Source organism: Suncus etruscus, chromosome 16, assembly GCF_024139225.1.
Source record: "Suncus etruscus isolate mSunEtr1 chromosome 16, mSunEtr1.pri.cur, whole genome shotgun sequence".
NCBI lineage: Eukaryota > Metazoa > Chordata > Mammalia > Eulipotyphla > Soricidae > Suncus > Suncus etruscus.
In genome coordinates this window covers 69,684,777-69,703,167 of record NC_064863.1, presented here as the reverse complement: position 1 = coordinate 69,703,167, position 18,391 = coordinate 69,684,777, and the positions used below count along the sequence as shown (strand labels likewise).

At 33.6% G+C, this 18,391-nt stretch overlaps 1 protein-coding gene and 1 non-coding gene across 3 annotated transcripts in view; one reads left to right on the top strand and one right to left on the bottom strand.

Annotated features, from left to right (window-relative positions):
- Positions 1-18,391, bottom strand: part of CFAP299 (cilia and flagella associated protein 299) — a 569,122-nt gene that overhangs the window by 136,476 nt on the left and 414,255 nt on the right. The gene's annotated exons all lie outside the window — the stretch shown is intronic.
- Positions 4,669-4,772, top strand: LOC126033021 (U6 spliceosomal RNA). The gene has a single exon (XR_007504178.1). It is a non-coding gene; the product is annotated as a U6 spliceosomal RNA (small nuclear RNA).

The window sequence follows — 18,391 nt, the reverse complement described above, 5'->3', positions numbered from 1 at the left end:
GAATCTCCTTTTGAATTCAGAGAGATTCAATGGACTATGCACAACTTTTGTTGTGGGAGGCTTGGGTTCTAACCTTGGAAATGCATATTTCTCAGAACTCTGCCAGACGTGACTCCAAAGCTGAGCCAGGAATGGCCCTTGAACACTGAAAGATATGGTTCCCAAATTAGAAAACAAAACAAAACCTGACTCTCCTTCTGATACACAATATGTCAAATGTAATCTTCAGGATATTTTAGTTAGACTCAATAGTTACTCCTGGATATTTGTGTATGTGTGTGTTTGTGTGTGAGTGTCAGTGTGTGTGTGTGTGTGTGTGTGTGTGTGTGTGTGTGTGTAGTTCACAAAATTGGCTTAGGAAATATGTAGCTTGATCTTGTCAAATTCCATCTTACCTTTTTACAATGAATTGCGGAAGATAAAAGAAATAAACTTAACTGAATGGACCTTTTTGTTTGTTTCTGTTTTTTTAATGCATTCTTGGCATTGTTCTCTTATATTTTCTATAATTTAAGACATTTTCCAAATCAGTATCCCTCAGTATTTTTAGGTGCAGATAGCTCCAGATGGAAAATAAACATATATGATATGTTAATCAATATTCAAGAACTGACCTCTATTTTAACAAACCTCAAGTGACTTGGCAATGTACCATGCAGAACAGCTATGGGAGATGAAGAAAGTATTAGATGTTTATGTTAAGACAACCACATTTAATTTAAAGGTTTACCCATTCCAATGAAAACCAAAGTTTTGAAAATTCAAGAACATATTGTCTATTCATAAACCACTTTTAATAAATAAGGACATTCCACATACCACAGAAAATCATGTTTAAAAATCCCATTATGTGTCTTCTTGTTCTCTCTATATAGATTTCTCTTCCTCCTGCTACCTTTCCATACCACAGAAACTAGTCAGTATAAACTGTGTGTTAATATAGTAAGTAACGAGAGAGGAAGATACTTTCAATATTTTTCTGTAATTCTAGAGACATGCCACTTACTAATTACTTAAGAAAAACTAAGCAATGAATTAATCACTACACATTCATAAAGATATATGTATATAAAACATATAGAAAATATATTAAGCATTTACATATATATGTCAATATGGTCTGTCTAAAATAACTATGTGTAGTTTTTAATCTACAAATAGAAACTAGGAAATTAAAGATAAAGTGATTTAAATTAGTTATTCAAGTAAGCTAATAGCTAATTTGGTTAATCAGTATTAGCATTATTCACATTTTCAAATGTGAAAATATTTACACATTGGGGTAGTCCTGTACACTACTAAGAGGTATTGATAAAATAATTTAGTAATGGGAGACATGGAAGCATGTATACTAGGAAAGAATATCTCAAAGACTTGGATAATTTTTACTCATGTAGGTACCATGCAGATAAAATCCTTGGGACTCTATGATGTGCCTTTTGAATGTGGGAATAATGAGAAACTAAATATATAAGGGTACATAGAAGCTCATAAATCAGAAACACAAGAAGTAAAAGAAAAGCATCCTGGCTATGCACTAAAAAATTGCCCCTAGCTTGGGGGACCATATGGGATGCCAGCGGATCAAACCACGGGGGAAGGTATTGAACTGCATTCTGTTTTAGGCTAACACTTCCAAGACAGATGCCTAACCTCTAGTGCCACCACACAACCCCCTCTTTATCCCTCTCTCTCTCTCCATCTCTCTTTCTCTCCTATTTTTGAAGGTCCCACCTATTTTATATAAGAGTTTTTATTTATATTATCTATTCAGCTATGTTTGTGTATGCAGTGGCAACCATAATTATGAAATTTACTCTCCATCTTATTTAAATTTAAAATGGCTCAATTATTACCAATGACTGGTACAATGAAATAAAATTACATTTTTGCCTACTTCCAAATTCAGCATTGATTGCTTACTGAGCATCAAGCAATGTATTCTGATATAAAAAATACATAAAAGGTCAAATAAGATAAAATATTTTGCCATCAGAGAATGCCCAATTGAATTATCTTACTCCTTGAATATTTAACTAAACTTATCATCATGATTTGCAAAGTATAATCCCTAGATTATCAGCATAAACATTCCTTAGGGACTTGGTAGAAATGAAAAATCTCTGGACTATTTCCAGATTTACTAAATCAAAGTCTCAGATACCGTGTTTGAACATTCCCTGTGCTTTATTTTGGTGCCTAAGGTAGCTTTAGAATGAGGGAATAAGATAAAAAGATTGAGGGAAACATAACTCGACACTGTGATATGGGAGACAATTTCCTGGAGAAATGGACTGGAGTTGTGTCAGGAAGATTTATGCATTACTTCTACCTTCCATCAAATAAAATTGACAATAATAAATGTTATCACATGCATTTAAAATGATGAGAATCAAGAAGTAACAGTAGATACATTGGAATTAGTTGATGGATCAATTTCTGAGTATGATTGAAATATTTTAAACCAAGCCGGGGAGATAGTACAGCAATATTTGCCTTGCAAGCAGCCGATCCAGGACCAAAGGTGGTTGGTTCGAATTCCGGTGTCCCATATGGTCCCCCGTGCCTGCCAGGAGCTATTTCTGAGCAGACAGCCAGGAGTAAACCCTGAGCACAGCTGGGTGTGCCCCCCCCCCAAAAAAAATATTTTAAACCTCTATTTTTTTTTTTTTTTTGGTTTTTGGGCCACACCTGGTGACACATAGGTGTTACTCCTGGCTATGCGTTCAGAAATCTCTCCTAGCTTGGGGGACCAAATGGGACGCCGGGGAATCCAACAGCGGCCTGTCCTAAATTAGTCCGTACAAGGCAGACCCCCTACCACTTGCGCCACCACTCTTGTCCCAAGCCTAAACCTCTTTTTTTTTTTTTTTTTTTTTGGTTTTTGGGCCACACCCGGTTGACGCTCAGGGGTTACTCCTGGCTATGTGCTCAGAAATCGCCCCTGGCTTGGGGGGGACCATATGGGACGCCGGGGGATCGAACCGCGGTCCTTCCTTGGCTAGCGCTTGCAAGGCAGACACCTTACCTCCAGCGCCACCTACCCGGCCCCGTCTAAACCTCTTTTTATATGGAACTGGCAAGTGGCCTAGAGATAGTATCTTTGATGAAGTGCTTGCCATTCATGTGGCCAACCCCACTTGGGTCCTTAGCATACAAATGCTCCCCCAAGTACTGACAGGATAATCACTGAATGTGACTTCCTGCTCCTTTTCCACTCTCCTTTCTACTGACCCTGGAAAGGGTCATACTTAGAAACGACCTAGAATAGGTATCCTTTGGCTTTTTTCTCTTATTAAAAACCTGTTACTGGCAGGATATCCTTGGAATTATTTTGAACAGTTTGCTGTTAAATAGGATGAGAAAACTGTGTTACTGTTTTAAAAAATAGAATACTGAAACAGAATCAGAAGGAAGACGTTTCAGAATCAAACACTTGAAGATAATCATAAATCTCTGGGACCTAACTGGGCTGTAACAGTTTAATCAAAGGTAACTGAGTTTTAAAGGTGAGGAAAGGGAGAAGTGAAGATGAACCAAAATCGTGTTAGCTTCATTATAAATAAAACATACATAATTGGGCCTGAGCAATAGCACAGCGGTAGGGCATTTGCCTTGCAAGCGGCTGATACAGGATGGACTTTGGTTCAATCCGCAGCAACCCATATGGTCCCCTGAGTCAGGAGTGATTTCTGAGTGCAGAGCCAAGAGTAACCTCTGAGAATCAGCGGGTGTGGCCCAAAAAAACAAAAAAATCAAAAAAAAAGAAAAGAAAAGAAAAATTTAAAAAATGCACATACTAACATAAATAAGAAGTGCAAAGGGGGAACTGAGGTTAACTATATGGAAATACATCACTATTATAGAATTAGATATTCAGTTTGAATATCTTACAGGAGATAGGAAATTATACTTCACTGTTATCTTATTTACAATATTTTTTCACAATGACATGATCATGGTCATCTCTGCACACTTCCCTTTCTTCCTTTTGAAATCGTTACAGAAATCTGTCATTAACAAATTTGGGAGTTTTGCTTTCTCATGATCAAAGCCATCTAATATTGGGACAATATTTAAATATCTTGCTTGCCTATATTATTGGCCAATGATAACAAAGAAACAGACAACTTTTTATGAATGATTAATATTTGTATCAGCAAATAATTATATTTAAGTCAATTCTCTAGTATTAATCACTCGAAAATCTGGGTTACAAATTGTGGCTGATTTTAAGATTGGTGATATTAAAGTAACCAAAACACTTTCAAACTCTCAGCCCTTAAATGGTTAAAGAACAGCTATACGTTTAGCATTCCCTCATTTTAAGCATTCCAAAATATTTCAGTGATTGTTTTGATAGAATTCCAGAAAAAAAAACAGCTGTCAAAATGTATCATATATTTGCAAAATTCCTATGCAGCACTGCTACTATAGTTAGTTGAGGTTTCTTTTTTCTCTCCCTTTTTCTTTTTCTTTTTTTTTTTTACTAGGTTTTAAAAATATTGTGGAAAGTATAACATAGGTTTAGTCCATCTTTTACTAATGTTCACAGGAGGACTGCTTCCATAATTATCTTTTTTAAATATTTTCATGTTTGAAGAGAAAGCAAGTACATAGGTGACGATTTTTCTTTGCAGTTTCATTAACTTAAAAGTGAAGTCCTGTGCTTGTTTCGGGAGACATATACTAAAATTGGAATAATACAAAGAAGATTAGCATGGCCCCTGCGAAAGGATGACATGAAAATTCATGAAGCATTCCATATTTTTAAGAAAAGAAAAAAAATTAAGTCCTATCAGACTGAAGAATGGACACAGTATTTCCAATCACCACTTTTTAATCTTTTGTATCTGTCCATCAAACAACCAAAGTAATTTGGTAAGCAGCATTTTTTATTGGTTTTAATATCTTCTTCTCTACCTCCTTTCCACTCCAAACTATGACTTAATTGCACTAGAGTGAAGTTATTATTTTTTGAAGTTATTATTTTAAAGCAATAACATTAAAATAGCTTGGAGTAAAACTACATGTTTTTTTCTTTTAATGCAAGAATTATCTTCTGCAAAGCAGAGTGTATTTTGTTGGTCATATATTTATTATAGGAATTTTAGAATTTAGCAGTGGTCCTCAAACTATGGCCCGCGGGCCACATCTTGTATTTGTATCTGTTTTGTTTCTTCATTGCAAAATAAGATATATGCAGTGTGCATAAGAATTCGTTCATAAGTTTTGTTTTTACTATAGTCAGACCCTCCAATGGTCTGAGGGACAGTGAACTGGCCCCCTGTTTAAAAAGTTTGAGGACCCCTGAGAGTAACTGAATTTAGTAGTTTTGTTATTAAATCTAAAGCAATAACAATGCAAAGTTGCAAAATTTCTAAAAACTACACTGAAGTCTTTCTGACACTGGAGAAGTTGGAATGCTCTAAACTATTAAATAATGATACTAAATTCACATAAACTATGATAACTCATTAAAATAAATTTAAAATATTTAGAACAAAGTTTTTATTATTCTTGTTGTTGTTATTCTGTTCTACCTATCCATTAACTGATGTTTATTGCCATGTTCAAGAATGGAACATAAAGTATATTCTACTACTTATATTAATTTTATGACATATATGTTGAAATTTCAGTACTGAGCTCATAGTCTTCATACAGTCTAATTTTCCAATCTGCAGAATATTGTTATTTTATTATTTTAAAAAGACACTTGTCTATACAAGTACTCAAAATTTAATATATTTTATGTTTTCATAAACACTTGAGATTTTTAATGCCTTGTCAGCAAAAGTTACCAAAGATGATTAGGTTACTGATTAAAATTTTGACTATGAAAATAAAGAATAAATGTGGCTATAAATAAATTCTCTACAAGAAGTTTATACTTGATAGGAAAAGCTTTAAAGTCGTTACATCAGGCACAGCTATAAATATCCTTGATGAGAAAGCAAAGAAGACATTATCCAAAAACAAAAACTTGGGTATGAAAGCAAGAAAACATTATCAAAAGCTAAGAAAATATTACCTGGTTCAGTCAACTGGGAATTTTAAAGCATACAAAATAGAAATTTTAAAGTAAATGAAAAAATACAGATGAAAAACAAACAGGAACTATAAAGTCCTGATAAATAAGAAAAATATTTCAAATATTATTCTATTACTAAATTTCACACAGTTTTCTGATCAAATATCTTTAAATGGAGCCAGAAAGATAGCATGAAGTTAAGGTGTTTGCCTTTCATGCAGAAGGATGCTGGTTTGAATCCTGGCATCCCATATGGTCCCCCAAGCCTGCCTGGAGCGATTTCTAAACATAGATCCAGGAGTGACCCTTGAGTGCTGCCAGGTGTGACCCAAAAACTAAATATATATATATATATATATATATATATATATATATATACACATATATATACACATACATATATATATATATCTTTAAATAAAAATTAGTTGATGAAACTTATTATATTTATCAATGATAAATCATTTGTCTGTTCTGTCATATGGAACATGAGATTAAAACAACATAGCATAAAGACATTTAAAAAGTTATTAAAACTTTTGGCTTTATGAACTTGAAAAAGCTTTCTAAAAAAATATATTGAAGGTTTAAAAATCAGTATGAAAAAATGAGGAAAGAAGGCTACTTAAAGTAAGATGAAAGAAGGAACAAAGATTTTCATCTCTTTGTTAATTTAATCACCCAAGATATATTTAAAGTAAAAATAATTTGAAAGACCCTTAAAATATTTTTATTTATAGTTTTTTTCATGCTGCTTACAATTTATAAGTAAGTTAATTACTAATTAATGTACAAGGTCAATGAGTGTATAATTCTGTCTCAGTTGAACTTTTTGGCCCCTACCAAGTGTCATCACTTGAAAGCTAACCATAAAAAGTGTATTTAACCTACCATCCATCCTGGCTACCTTCTGATTAGGTTTGGCCAATGAAGACCCCAGAGATACTATTTCAACTATCAAAATATAAATGAGTTCTCTGTTAAAAAATTATCTTGCAAGGATATATTTATTTGACTCATACAAATATCTATTACTGTCTTATTTTATCTTATATTTTAATTAGGCACTTCTATAGCATGACCCAAAATGGGTTGACAATACTTGGTTCAGTGATGGTTATGGGGTCACTGGAACATAATCAGGAATGACTGGGTTTATTTTTGACAGAACTTGGGGATAGTTTTAATTTTATTTTTATTATTCTTGGTAGGGTTAAATTCCAGCAGTTCTTCCAGTGGTACTCAGATGGAGAGATGTGAAATGTGTTTCTAGGGATAAAACTCAGGGTTTCTGATGTGAAAATATCTGCTCCACCATTCTTTTTTTATCGTGGGTCTCTGTAATAGTTTTAAAATGGGAATATTTCCTTCCCCAGTTTCCCAGCTGATCCAGGAGATTTAAAAGAATGTCAAACAAAATAAATTCAAACAGAGCAATACCATAGTTCACTGTAATCAAAATGGCATGAATCAAAGAGAAAGACTGCCTTCTTAAAAGTGACAATAGAGGGGCCAGAGTGGTGGCACAGTGGTAGGGTGTTTGCATTGCATGCACCTGGCCTAAGACGGACCTGGGTTAGATCCCGCAGCATCCCTTATGGTCCCCCAAGCCAGAAGAGATTTCTGAGACATATCGAAGAGTAATCCCAGAGCATCTCCAGGTATGATTCAAAAACAAAAAACAAACAAAAAAGTGACAATAGAACCAATCCTCATACACAAAAGACTAAATTATCTGATTTCTAGAGGTAAACAGGAATGCACTCATATAATCAAAATACTGAAAGAAAAATACCTTAAACCCCAAATCCTCTGTATTCAAGGTTACTACTCAGATTCAGATATGAGGAAGTGATTAAAACATACACATAAAATATTCTTAAGGATTTGTAAAGTAGGAACAGTAGGAATGGCACTTGTTTTCATGAAGTTGATCTGGTTCTATTCCTGAGCACCTCCCAGAGTGGTCTTTGAATACAGAACCAGGAGTAACAACTAATAACTTTTGGGTTTGAACAAAAGAACCTCAGAAACAACAGCAACAACAACAATAACAACAATAAATTAGCAAACAACATTTATTGTATCTAACCAGCTCTGAAATGAATATTGATTGCATTTATATTAAAAAGTTAAATGACCATAAATTATCAAGATTCTTAAATGAAAACCAAAATACTACTTTATAACAATAATTGTTTAAATGTCAATTGAGGACATTAGGAGGAATTGTGGAATTTCCATTAGAATTTCTCTAAAGGTTAATGGCAGTATAGAGTTGCTTGCTGGATGAATCAGGAAAGAAAATCATGCCTTACTGATGCTTATAAGGACACAGTTGGACTGTCACAATACAGGCTCAGAGTGAAATATTAGAAAACAGCCAAACAGTAGATTTAAAAATCCCTACCAGTGCCAGGAACATCACTGTTGCCATGTGAACAGACGCCTTCTGATGGAACTGACTTAGAGAAGGACTGCTACTTCCATGCTGCTAGATGAGAAGACCCTGCCATGACAGACAGAGACACTTCACCTAGTCAATGAACTGGTGTGTACACTGCAAGTATGATAATGGAGAAACAATGTAGACCTCCACCATTCTTAGAGAATGACGGTGGTAGTTCTGATGACCCGAAATGTACCAAAAATGTATTTATCCACTCAGATAAATACTTTAGAGACAAAATATCAAGAATTCTCCTTGAATTTAAAGAAAGCATTGAAAAAACTGAACAAACTACAACCAAGACTCAAGAACATATGAAAGCAGAAATGAGAAAACTTCGAACTGAAATAACAGGGTTGAAAAACTTGGTAGGTGAAATGGAAAACTTGTTGGAAGGCCTGACCAGCAGAGTAATAACAGCTAAGGACATAATCAGTAAGCTGGAAGATGAGCTGCATAAGAACTCCTTATATAAATGGATTTTTATCTCCAGAAAACTGAATATACATTCCTCTCCAATACACATGGGTCATTCTCAAGATAGGCAACATGCTGACCCATAAAATATAATTCCATAAAATGAAGAAGATAGAAATTGCTGCTACTATCTTATCAGACCATAAGACACTGAAAATAAGGTGAATTTCAAACAGACAGAAATAACTTTACAACTCAGAAATTAAACAGTTTTCTGCTGAACAATAAGTGGGTCATAGACAAAATCAAAGAGGAAATCAAAAAACTTCTAAAAACAAATGACAATAAATATAAGATTATCAATATCTGTGGGACTCAGCAAAATGGCATAAACGTTCATGAGAAAAGAATATGGGCCTACATAAATAAGTTAAAATTGGAAAATGACCAACAAAATGATCTGAAAGTAATAAGCGGGTGGAAGAAAATAATAAAACATAGATTATAAATTAACCAACTGGACACCCAAAATGCAATCCAAAAGATCAAAAAGCAAGAGTTAGTTCTTTGAAAAAATAAACAAGATTTATAAGCTATTAGCAAGACTCACAAAGAAAGGAGAGAGAGAGCACTTAATAAGCAGAATCAGAAGTGAAAAGAGGGAGGTCACTATAAACACTAAAGAAATTCAAAGGGTAATAAGAGGCTACTTTGAGTATCTCTATGCCATAAAATAAGAGAACCTAGAAGAAATGGATACATTTTTGGAAAATGTTGAATTATTCCAAGATGAATAATAATACCTGAACTGTTGAGGCATGAAGCATGCATGTCTTCATTATTAAGGAAGCACACACCAGACATGGCTTTTGGCCTTCCTGGTGCAGTGCCTAATTTTCCTCCCAAGAATTATTTAAGCCAGAAGGCCCGTTAGAGAAGTCAATCATTGACCCTTGTGTGGATTACTGGCTATAATTCTGACATGGCTGTGACATTACATTTTCTCTTTTCCTTTTATTTGACTTTTGTCTCCTTTCCCACTACAGAAATTTGGCCTTAGCCTTTCTACACTCACAAAGAAATTTCAGTACCAAAGAAAGCCCGCCAAAAGCTCCCCGCTGGCTAGTTTATTTGTAACTCTTACTCGGAGTAAAACCTGGCACCAGCAGCTTGTTTTTCTCAGTCTAGCTCCATGAAGGTAAACAATTATTTCCATCCCCCAAAAATCTATTTTCTGGCAACTACATAAACTTCTCTTGCAAAACCGGTTTCTTTCCTCCTGCTTCTTAAAAAAACCTGTTTTTTGCTAAACCGAAAACATCTCCAGCTTATGTTCCCCCTTCCCTCTAGCAGGGCTCTTTCTCACCTACTTCCAGTAGTTAATAGATATGTAGATTCTAGACACCCAGTCTCATTGTACTGTCCCTCTGGAAGATCTCCTACCCTTTGTTTTCCCTGAAGACACCTTGCATACTAGAGATGTGCTTAAAATGTCATCGGCTGAAAAATAAAATTTGTCTTTCGTGTGTGGTATTTCATTTTTTATAATATTATTCCGTTTTTGTCCACTCGTGCTCCCACTTTCTCCCCGTAAAGGTTCTTGGACCCCACAAATGTTCTGCTTAGGGATGCAGGTCGTCTGTAGCACTGAACAGGTCTATTAATATTGTGGAAATTGAAAGGGTACTCATGAGGCTTCCTCAAAATAAAAGTCCAGGTCCAGATGGATTCACTAGTGAACTCTTTCAAACCTTTAAAGCAAATCTACTGCCAATTTTCTTCAATCTCTTTCAGAAATTTGAAGAAACAGAGATATTCCCAAGCAGATGAAGCCAACATCATCCTGATACCAAAAGCAAAGATACAATAAAAAAGAGAAGTATAGGCCCATATCCTTGATCAACAAAAATGCAAAGATCCTCAACAAAATACTAAAAAACAGAATCCAATAACTGATCAAGATGCTTATACACCATGACCAAGCAGATTCATTCAAGGAATGCAAGGATGGTTTATCATATACAAATCAATCAATATAATACACCATATTTACCAAAGAAAAAAATACCATATGATCATATAAATAGACATTGAGAAAGCACTTGACAAGGTCCAGCACCCATTCATGATAAAACCTCTAAATAAGATAGAAATTGAAGAAACTTTCCTCAATATTGTCAAAGCCATTTAAAAAAAAATTCATTGCAGTCTACTCCAATGGGAAAAACTAAAAGCTTTTCTAATAAGATCTGGCACAAAACAAGGTTGCTCCTCTTGCCAATTACATTTTCTAAGGACTGTAGTGGAGGAATATTAGTACTTTGGTGATAGTGATGTTTGTGGTCTGATAACATGTTTTGAAGAAGCATAGAATTATTGTATCATCAAAATATAAAGTTACATTTTATGTAATATAGAGAGGACAGAAAAGGGAAACAAAAGAAAAATTAAATTACAGAACATAAGGAGTAATCCTCTTTGGTACTGGGGGTTTAGATGACACATGGAAAACAACTTAAAAGATACAAGGAGCATTAATTGGAAGAACCAGAAAGATAGTACAGCAGGTAAGGCAATTGCCTGTGCACCATTAACTACAGCATCCCATGTAGTACATTGAGCATAATCAGGATTGATTCATGAGTGCAGAGCCAGGTAAAACCTGAGCATTGCCAGGTGTGACCAAAAAAATTAAAAAAAAAAAAAAGGAAAAAAGAAAAAGAAGAAACTTAAAGAAGAAAAAAGAACTAAAGAAAGAAAGAAAGGAAGGGAGGGAGGAAGGAATGAAGAAAGAGAAAAAAGAAAGAAAGAAAGAAAGAAAGAAAGAAAGAAAGAAAGAAAGAAAGAAAGAAAGAAAGAAAGAAAGAAGAAAGAAAGAAAAGAAATGGAAGGAAGAAAGAGAAAGGAAAAGAAAAAAGGAAGGATGAAAGAGAAATAAAAAGAAGAAAGAAAGAAAGAAAGAAGAAACAAAGAAAGAAAGAAAGAAAGAAAGAGGGAGGAAGGAATGAAGAAAGAGAAAAAAGAAAGAAAGAAAGAAAGAAAGAAAGAAAGAAAGAAAGAAAGAAAGAAAGAAAGAAAGAAGAAAGAAAGAAAGAAAGAAAGAAAGAAAGAAAGAAAGAAAGAAAGAAAGAAAGAAAGAAAGAAAGAAAGAAAGAAAGAAAGAAAGAAAGAAAAAGAAAGAAAGAAAGAAAGAGAGAAAGAAAGAAAGGAAGAAAGAAAGAAAAAAAGAAAGAAAAAGAAGAAAGAAAGAAGAAAGAAAGAAAGAAAGAAAGAAAGGAAGGAAGGAAGGAAAGAAGGAAGGAAGGAAGGAAGGAAGGAAGGAAGGAAGGAAGGAAGGAAGGAAGGAAGAAGGATGGAAGGAAGGAAGGATGGAAGGAAGGAAGGAAGGAAGGAAGGAAGGAAGGAAGGAAGGAAGGAAGGAAGGAAGGAAGGAAGGAAGGAAGGAAGGAAGAGAAAAGAAATAAGAAAGAAGCATTAACTGGAGTAAGCATAAAAAGGAGCAAACACAGGAAGTAGGGCAAACAGTCATCAGGTTGTAAATGCAAATGGAAATTAGAGAACTTCTAGGGAGGAATATTTCAGAGAAAATAGTAAGTTATTGCATTTAAAATGACTATAATGAGAACGAGGCAAAAGTTTTCTCTTGTCTGATGTTTTTTGAGATATGTAGAATTTTTTACTATAAAACCACTCTATCTGGTTTTTAAGTTGATTATTCTATTTGAAAATTGTATCAGTTACTTGTGTAGTGGCTCTTAATGCATTTTAAAAGTTAGCTTAAACATTTTATTAAGACATGGAAACTAACTCACATACCCCAATATTTAAACACATTTTTAAATTTATTTATCTAGTTAGCTAGTTAGTTTGTTTGGGGATGAGCATGCCCAGTGATGCTCAGGGGTTACTCCTGGCTCTATACTCAAGAATCGTACCTGGGAAAATGCTTCATGTTCACACTGGGCCAGCTCCATCGACTCATTCTTTTTCAAAAACGATGTAAACCAAGACATCAAAAATCATGCAGCAGAAAGTTGGCCACCTAGGAAGGAGAGGGCAGGCCAAGCTCTATCACCTGAAGATGCTGCAAATATAATCCAGAATCACCATTTTTGCTTATGGCCCTGCCTCAACACCCCTCTATGATTCGTTTTGGGGACACCAATCTGACAAAACTTTAGGTCTACCTGTATTTGGGCTGGTATCACCAGGACTTTTTGGAGTGAGTGCGGACACCCTTCTCCTGAATTCTCCTTATTCCAGGAAGCCTGGCAGCTGAGAACACTCCCCTAAAAGCCATAGTATTAGTAACAGTGAATTTCTAGACAACTTCATTTGTTTAATGCTGTCCTCCCTATAGGAATGGAGAGCTAGCAACAAGAAATTTCTAAACCTTTTGCCATTGTATTAATGACTTTATTAGTGATATAAAATTAATCACAAATGTGCTCGCTACTTTACTTTTTTTTCAAATTTTCTTTCTTCTCTTTTTCTTTCTATTTTTTTTAAATAAAATAACATTGCTCTCACTTGTCTAGAAATAAATGCATTATAATCAACTGTGTCAACTATGTGATGAATTTTCTTTAAATAAAGTGTAAAAAATTAAAAAATCAAACTAGGCAGTGACTGGAAAATCATATGGAATGCAAGAAATTGAACCCACATCAGCAAGACGATTACCTATTTATCTTCTGTGCTATTGCTTCAATCACTACATTTAATTTTTTAAAACATATGTCAATTTTTTCCAGTTTACTAATTGGATAGTGATTTACCAATTTTTCATTACACAGTCATTTTAGGCATCTATAAGATCTATCAGGGTGTGTTGTCTGAATTTTGAAACTCATTTTGACACTTTTTTGGCATCTATAACTACAAGTTAAGAAATCTGAGAGGGACTGAGTGTCTTTTAGTTTTACAAATATTCAGATAAGCTTGGTCTTAAATGCTTAAAGGTAAAAAAAGAGAAGCACGAATTAAAATAACTTTTGGCAATAATTTGAAAAACTTATATGAGACATCTGTGTATTTCTACTCTTTCTCTATTTTTTTTTTTAGTTTTTCTTTTTTGGGTCACACCTGGTGATGCTCAGAGGGTTACTCCTGGCTATGCACTCAGAAATTGTTCCTGGCTTGGGGGAGCATATGGGACACTGGGGGATCAAACCTAGGTCCATCCTGGGTCAGCCCCATGAAAGGCAAACACCCTACCACTGTGCCACTACTCCAGCCCTTAAAAATCAGATTTAAAAAAAATAAAATAAAATAAATCATGGTGACAAATGGTAGGCTCTTTTAAGAATTTAAAATTTAGAAAAGTTCCATCTTATTTGATTTGAAAAAGATTTTTTACATATTTTCTCAATTATATTTATGACAAATATTTTGAGAATGAAATTAAAATAATAATATATCATGTGGAAAAAATACTTGGAAAACTGTTCAGAATCTACCATTAATTAAGCTTGCTGCTCTTTAACTCATCAAGATGATAAGTGAATAATGAACTTGGAAATTAAACTAAAAAGGAAACGGAAAACCAGCTAATCCATGTAATGTTAATTCCTAGATTTTTTTTTTGTCATTAAGAAACTCAAACACTGACTTCTTAAGCTATATTTTTGAATGCTACCAGAGCACAAATTCCATTAAAACAGAAATATCTACTTAATTATCTATCCTCACAACTTATAGTGTACTTTCACATAAATAAGTTAAAAAGACTGTGATTCAAATTGGGCTACTTTTTGGTACTTTTGGTATCAAAGGGTTAGTTCTTACAAAGAAAGACTATGCTCTCTCCACCAAAAAACATTAGTTTTCTAGTTTCATAGACATAAAATCAGAAAAAGAACAGATCCTCTGTTGGACTCCTTGTCAATTGCCAAAAGTGAAATGTGGGAGTATACAATATAAAGTATGCCCTGTCTTTACAGTTTGGGTATGCATTTTGTTGTTGTTGTTTTATTTGTTTAGTTGTTTTTTTGGGGGGGTGTTGGATTGTTTTGTGTGTGTTTTGGTTTTGTTTTGTTTAGAGGCCACACCCAGCAGTGCTCAGAGCTTACTCCTTTCTCTTCATTCAGGAATCACTCCAAGCACCTTATTCTCTATACTACCTCTCAGACAGGCCTAGGGTGTTGTGTTTCTGAAGTCACCACACCCCACTGTATTCCAGGCTTATTCTTGACAGTAATTAAGGAACATCTGTGGTGCCAGGTATCAAAACCAGGGTTTAGTTTATCCTTAACCTCTGAACTATCTCTCTAATCCAGTTTAGGTGATTTACTATGGAAGTTACCGTGCTTATTTAGAATCAATTGGATAAGTTCTCCCAAAGAATCTCAAATAATCTGAATAGTTTCTATGAATTTGTTCATGTCATTTTAAATTTTCAGTGCCCTCACTAAACTTTTTTTTTAAATTTACTTACATGAGAGAAATATAATTCAGGCATTTGACTTGTCTTTGTATAGTGTCACTTTATCTATTTTGTTCAAACTTGCCATGATAAAAGAATGTATGTAAGGTCAGGAAGAAGTTCAAAGAACTAAAGTTCATGCCAGACATACACAGGATCCCAGGACATCCAGTAGTGTAAAACCTCCAGAACATTGCTATATGTAGCCAGAGTGGCTCCAGCAGCACTGGGGGGACCTCTGGAAATGCAGTATTGCCAATTTTTCTACATATTACCACAAACAGCTCGTTTGTTATTGTTAATTAGCACAGAAATCACATATCCCTTCTGTACTCCATATCAGGATTTTATTCATTTTGATCCACAAATCAAATCTGGCCCCCACATATTTTTGTTGAATGATAGGATTTCTCAAATCACACATAACACCCAGTATTTTCCATAATACATTGAATTTATATAAATAACTCACTAAAGATTTTTCGGTATGTCAAGTTTTAAATTATAGCTGCATTATTTCACATAAGTAACATTGCATTGAAAAAATGTAGATTAATTATAATTAGAAATAAAATATATAACTATCAAAGTTAACTTTATTAGCTTATTAAAGTTAATAAAACAATTGGCAAAAATGACCATTTTAACTTTAATATCTTGTTCATTGAGTAATAGTTCGTTATCCAGATCTTAGTGAAAAGTACTTTTTAAAATATATTTTAATTTAGTTCAAGAAATTGGGTTTTTTACCAGACAAGTAAGCAATGGTTAAGGATATTTTAATTAGAATTTTTGGTTACATTAATTTAAATCAATTTAATAAAACTATCTGCATAAAAATTTATGCTATGTTTATAAATTCTTCTTTCTAATGTCATGAGGAAGTCACCATTCTTAAAGTTTTCATTGTCACTAAGTAGAGATTACATTTCACTATTCACTGAGTTAATATAGTATTGGATACTCACAAGTGTATACGAGCATTATTTCATTGCTATATGCTAACTTTAGTTTGTTTTCAAAGACTTTTTTTATTTTTCCAGTCTTAATTGAATAAAAATGAGGGTAACATACTTTTTTTCTATTACATTTACATAGTAAAAACATTAAAATAAAATGTAAATAATGTCTGAATAGCATATTAGTAGATACAAATGATAATATTATGGACACAATAACATTTCAAATCAAATTACTAATTTGATGGGAAAATTCATGTCTGTCTTTTTAAGGTGATACATACACACATATTTTTAAACTCAAAATATAAAGAAAAATATGAGAGAGATAATCAAAAGACAAACACTCAAATATGGTGTGATAGAGACAAAGTGAATTAGTCAAAAATGATTTTTACTGTATTTTAAACATTTAATACTAAACTAGCAATAAAGTGCTTTTTTTTATACTGACTTGGATTCTTGCTATTAAAATTAGCTCTGAAAAAGGAAGTAGTGAAACCATATAAAATTATTTTGAAAAATATTTGTATTTTTATAAAACTAAAGCTTATGGCCACAAAAAGACATAAAATTTGATTTGTGTTATATGCCTTTCTTTTCAGTGTGGTTCAAGTCATTTCAACTCAATAAATCATCTCAAATGCTTTTTATATGACCAGTACTACCTTAGTTTGAAGAGAAAACCACTTGGTCAATATGTAGAAGAGGCTCTCCAAGCTCTCTTAGTCTTACTGTTGATTAGAATGTAGAGAATAATCAAACTAGTGCATAATTAGTGAACTTATGAAAAATATATTTTAAGTGGTAGTTGAGAATAATTAAAGGAGATTTCTTTACTGTGATTGCCACTGACCTTTATATTCTTAAAACACTTTGAACAGAGGACAATTATGATATAGCTACACTTAGAAGAAAAATGTGAAAAAAGTTTGAGATTGTCTTTGTTTCAGTTTGATCACTGTATTTGCTCCTTTTAATCTCTATTTTCATTTATGTTAAGAAATAACAGAAAGGTTCTAGGAATGTAGCTTACTAATAAAACACTTAACTTGGATGTGTGAGACTCCAGACTCAAAATCTGTTAACAAAAAAGAGAAAGGACAGAGAGAGAGAGAAAGAGAGAGAGAGAGAGAGACAGAGAGAGAGAGAGAGAGAGAGAGAGAGACAGAGAGACAGAGAGACAGAGACAGAGGCAGAGAGAGAAAATTGAGTTTTGTACAAGTATGAAAACCTTTATGACTTCATGATTTTATTTCTTTGTATAATTATTCTATTATCTTTTATTAAAATACAGCACAAAATTTCCAATTAACAGAAAAAACTTGAAGTTATTTGAGTCAATGTTACAGAAACTTAAAAAATAGAAATAATGACTAATTTATATGAGTTTTATGCTGAACTTCTTCACTTCACTGTGGACCTCTTTAAACTTTTCTTTTTATGATGCCTCTTGATCTTGTCCTAGAATGTTTTTATTTGGAATTACTTTATGGGTATGTTTGACCACAGCTGCAGGCAGCCTCCTCACAAGTCTAGGAAACTGTCCAAAGCCAAAAAGATCTTTATTTAGCTTACCTTAATTTAGTCAATTTTATAAATCGTCACAAAAATTTTCTTAAGGAAAGGAAGGTCTCTTAAAATGACTAAATTATTTCAATTTTTTTGACAGTAAAATCCCATAACACTAATTTTAAACCACCAACCCAGGTTTGGTCCTCAGTACCACATGGTCTCTGAGTATTGTGGAAACCTCAGGCACTGAGTTGTGGTCCTGAACTCTTCTAATATGCACTGATTGGTTCTGTTAGCATCACCACTTTCTCAGGCCCTCTTAAGGAACTTCATATAGGAGTGAACAAAGTTAATGTGAATTATTATATATATGCTTATTTTTTACTATTCCATTACTCTACCAATTCACTTAGCTGAGATTTCCCATTTTAAGTGTCCCTCTGATCTTAGATGAGATATATTTTAATTAATATTGTCTCATTTCTGACCGCTTAGCCAGGAGAAATTCCTGAGTGTCATCAGGTGTGGCCCAAAATAAAAAAAAAAAAAGTAAAGAAAAAGAAAGTGTGAGAAGAAAGAAAACAGGATTCTCC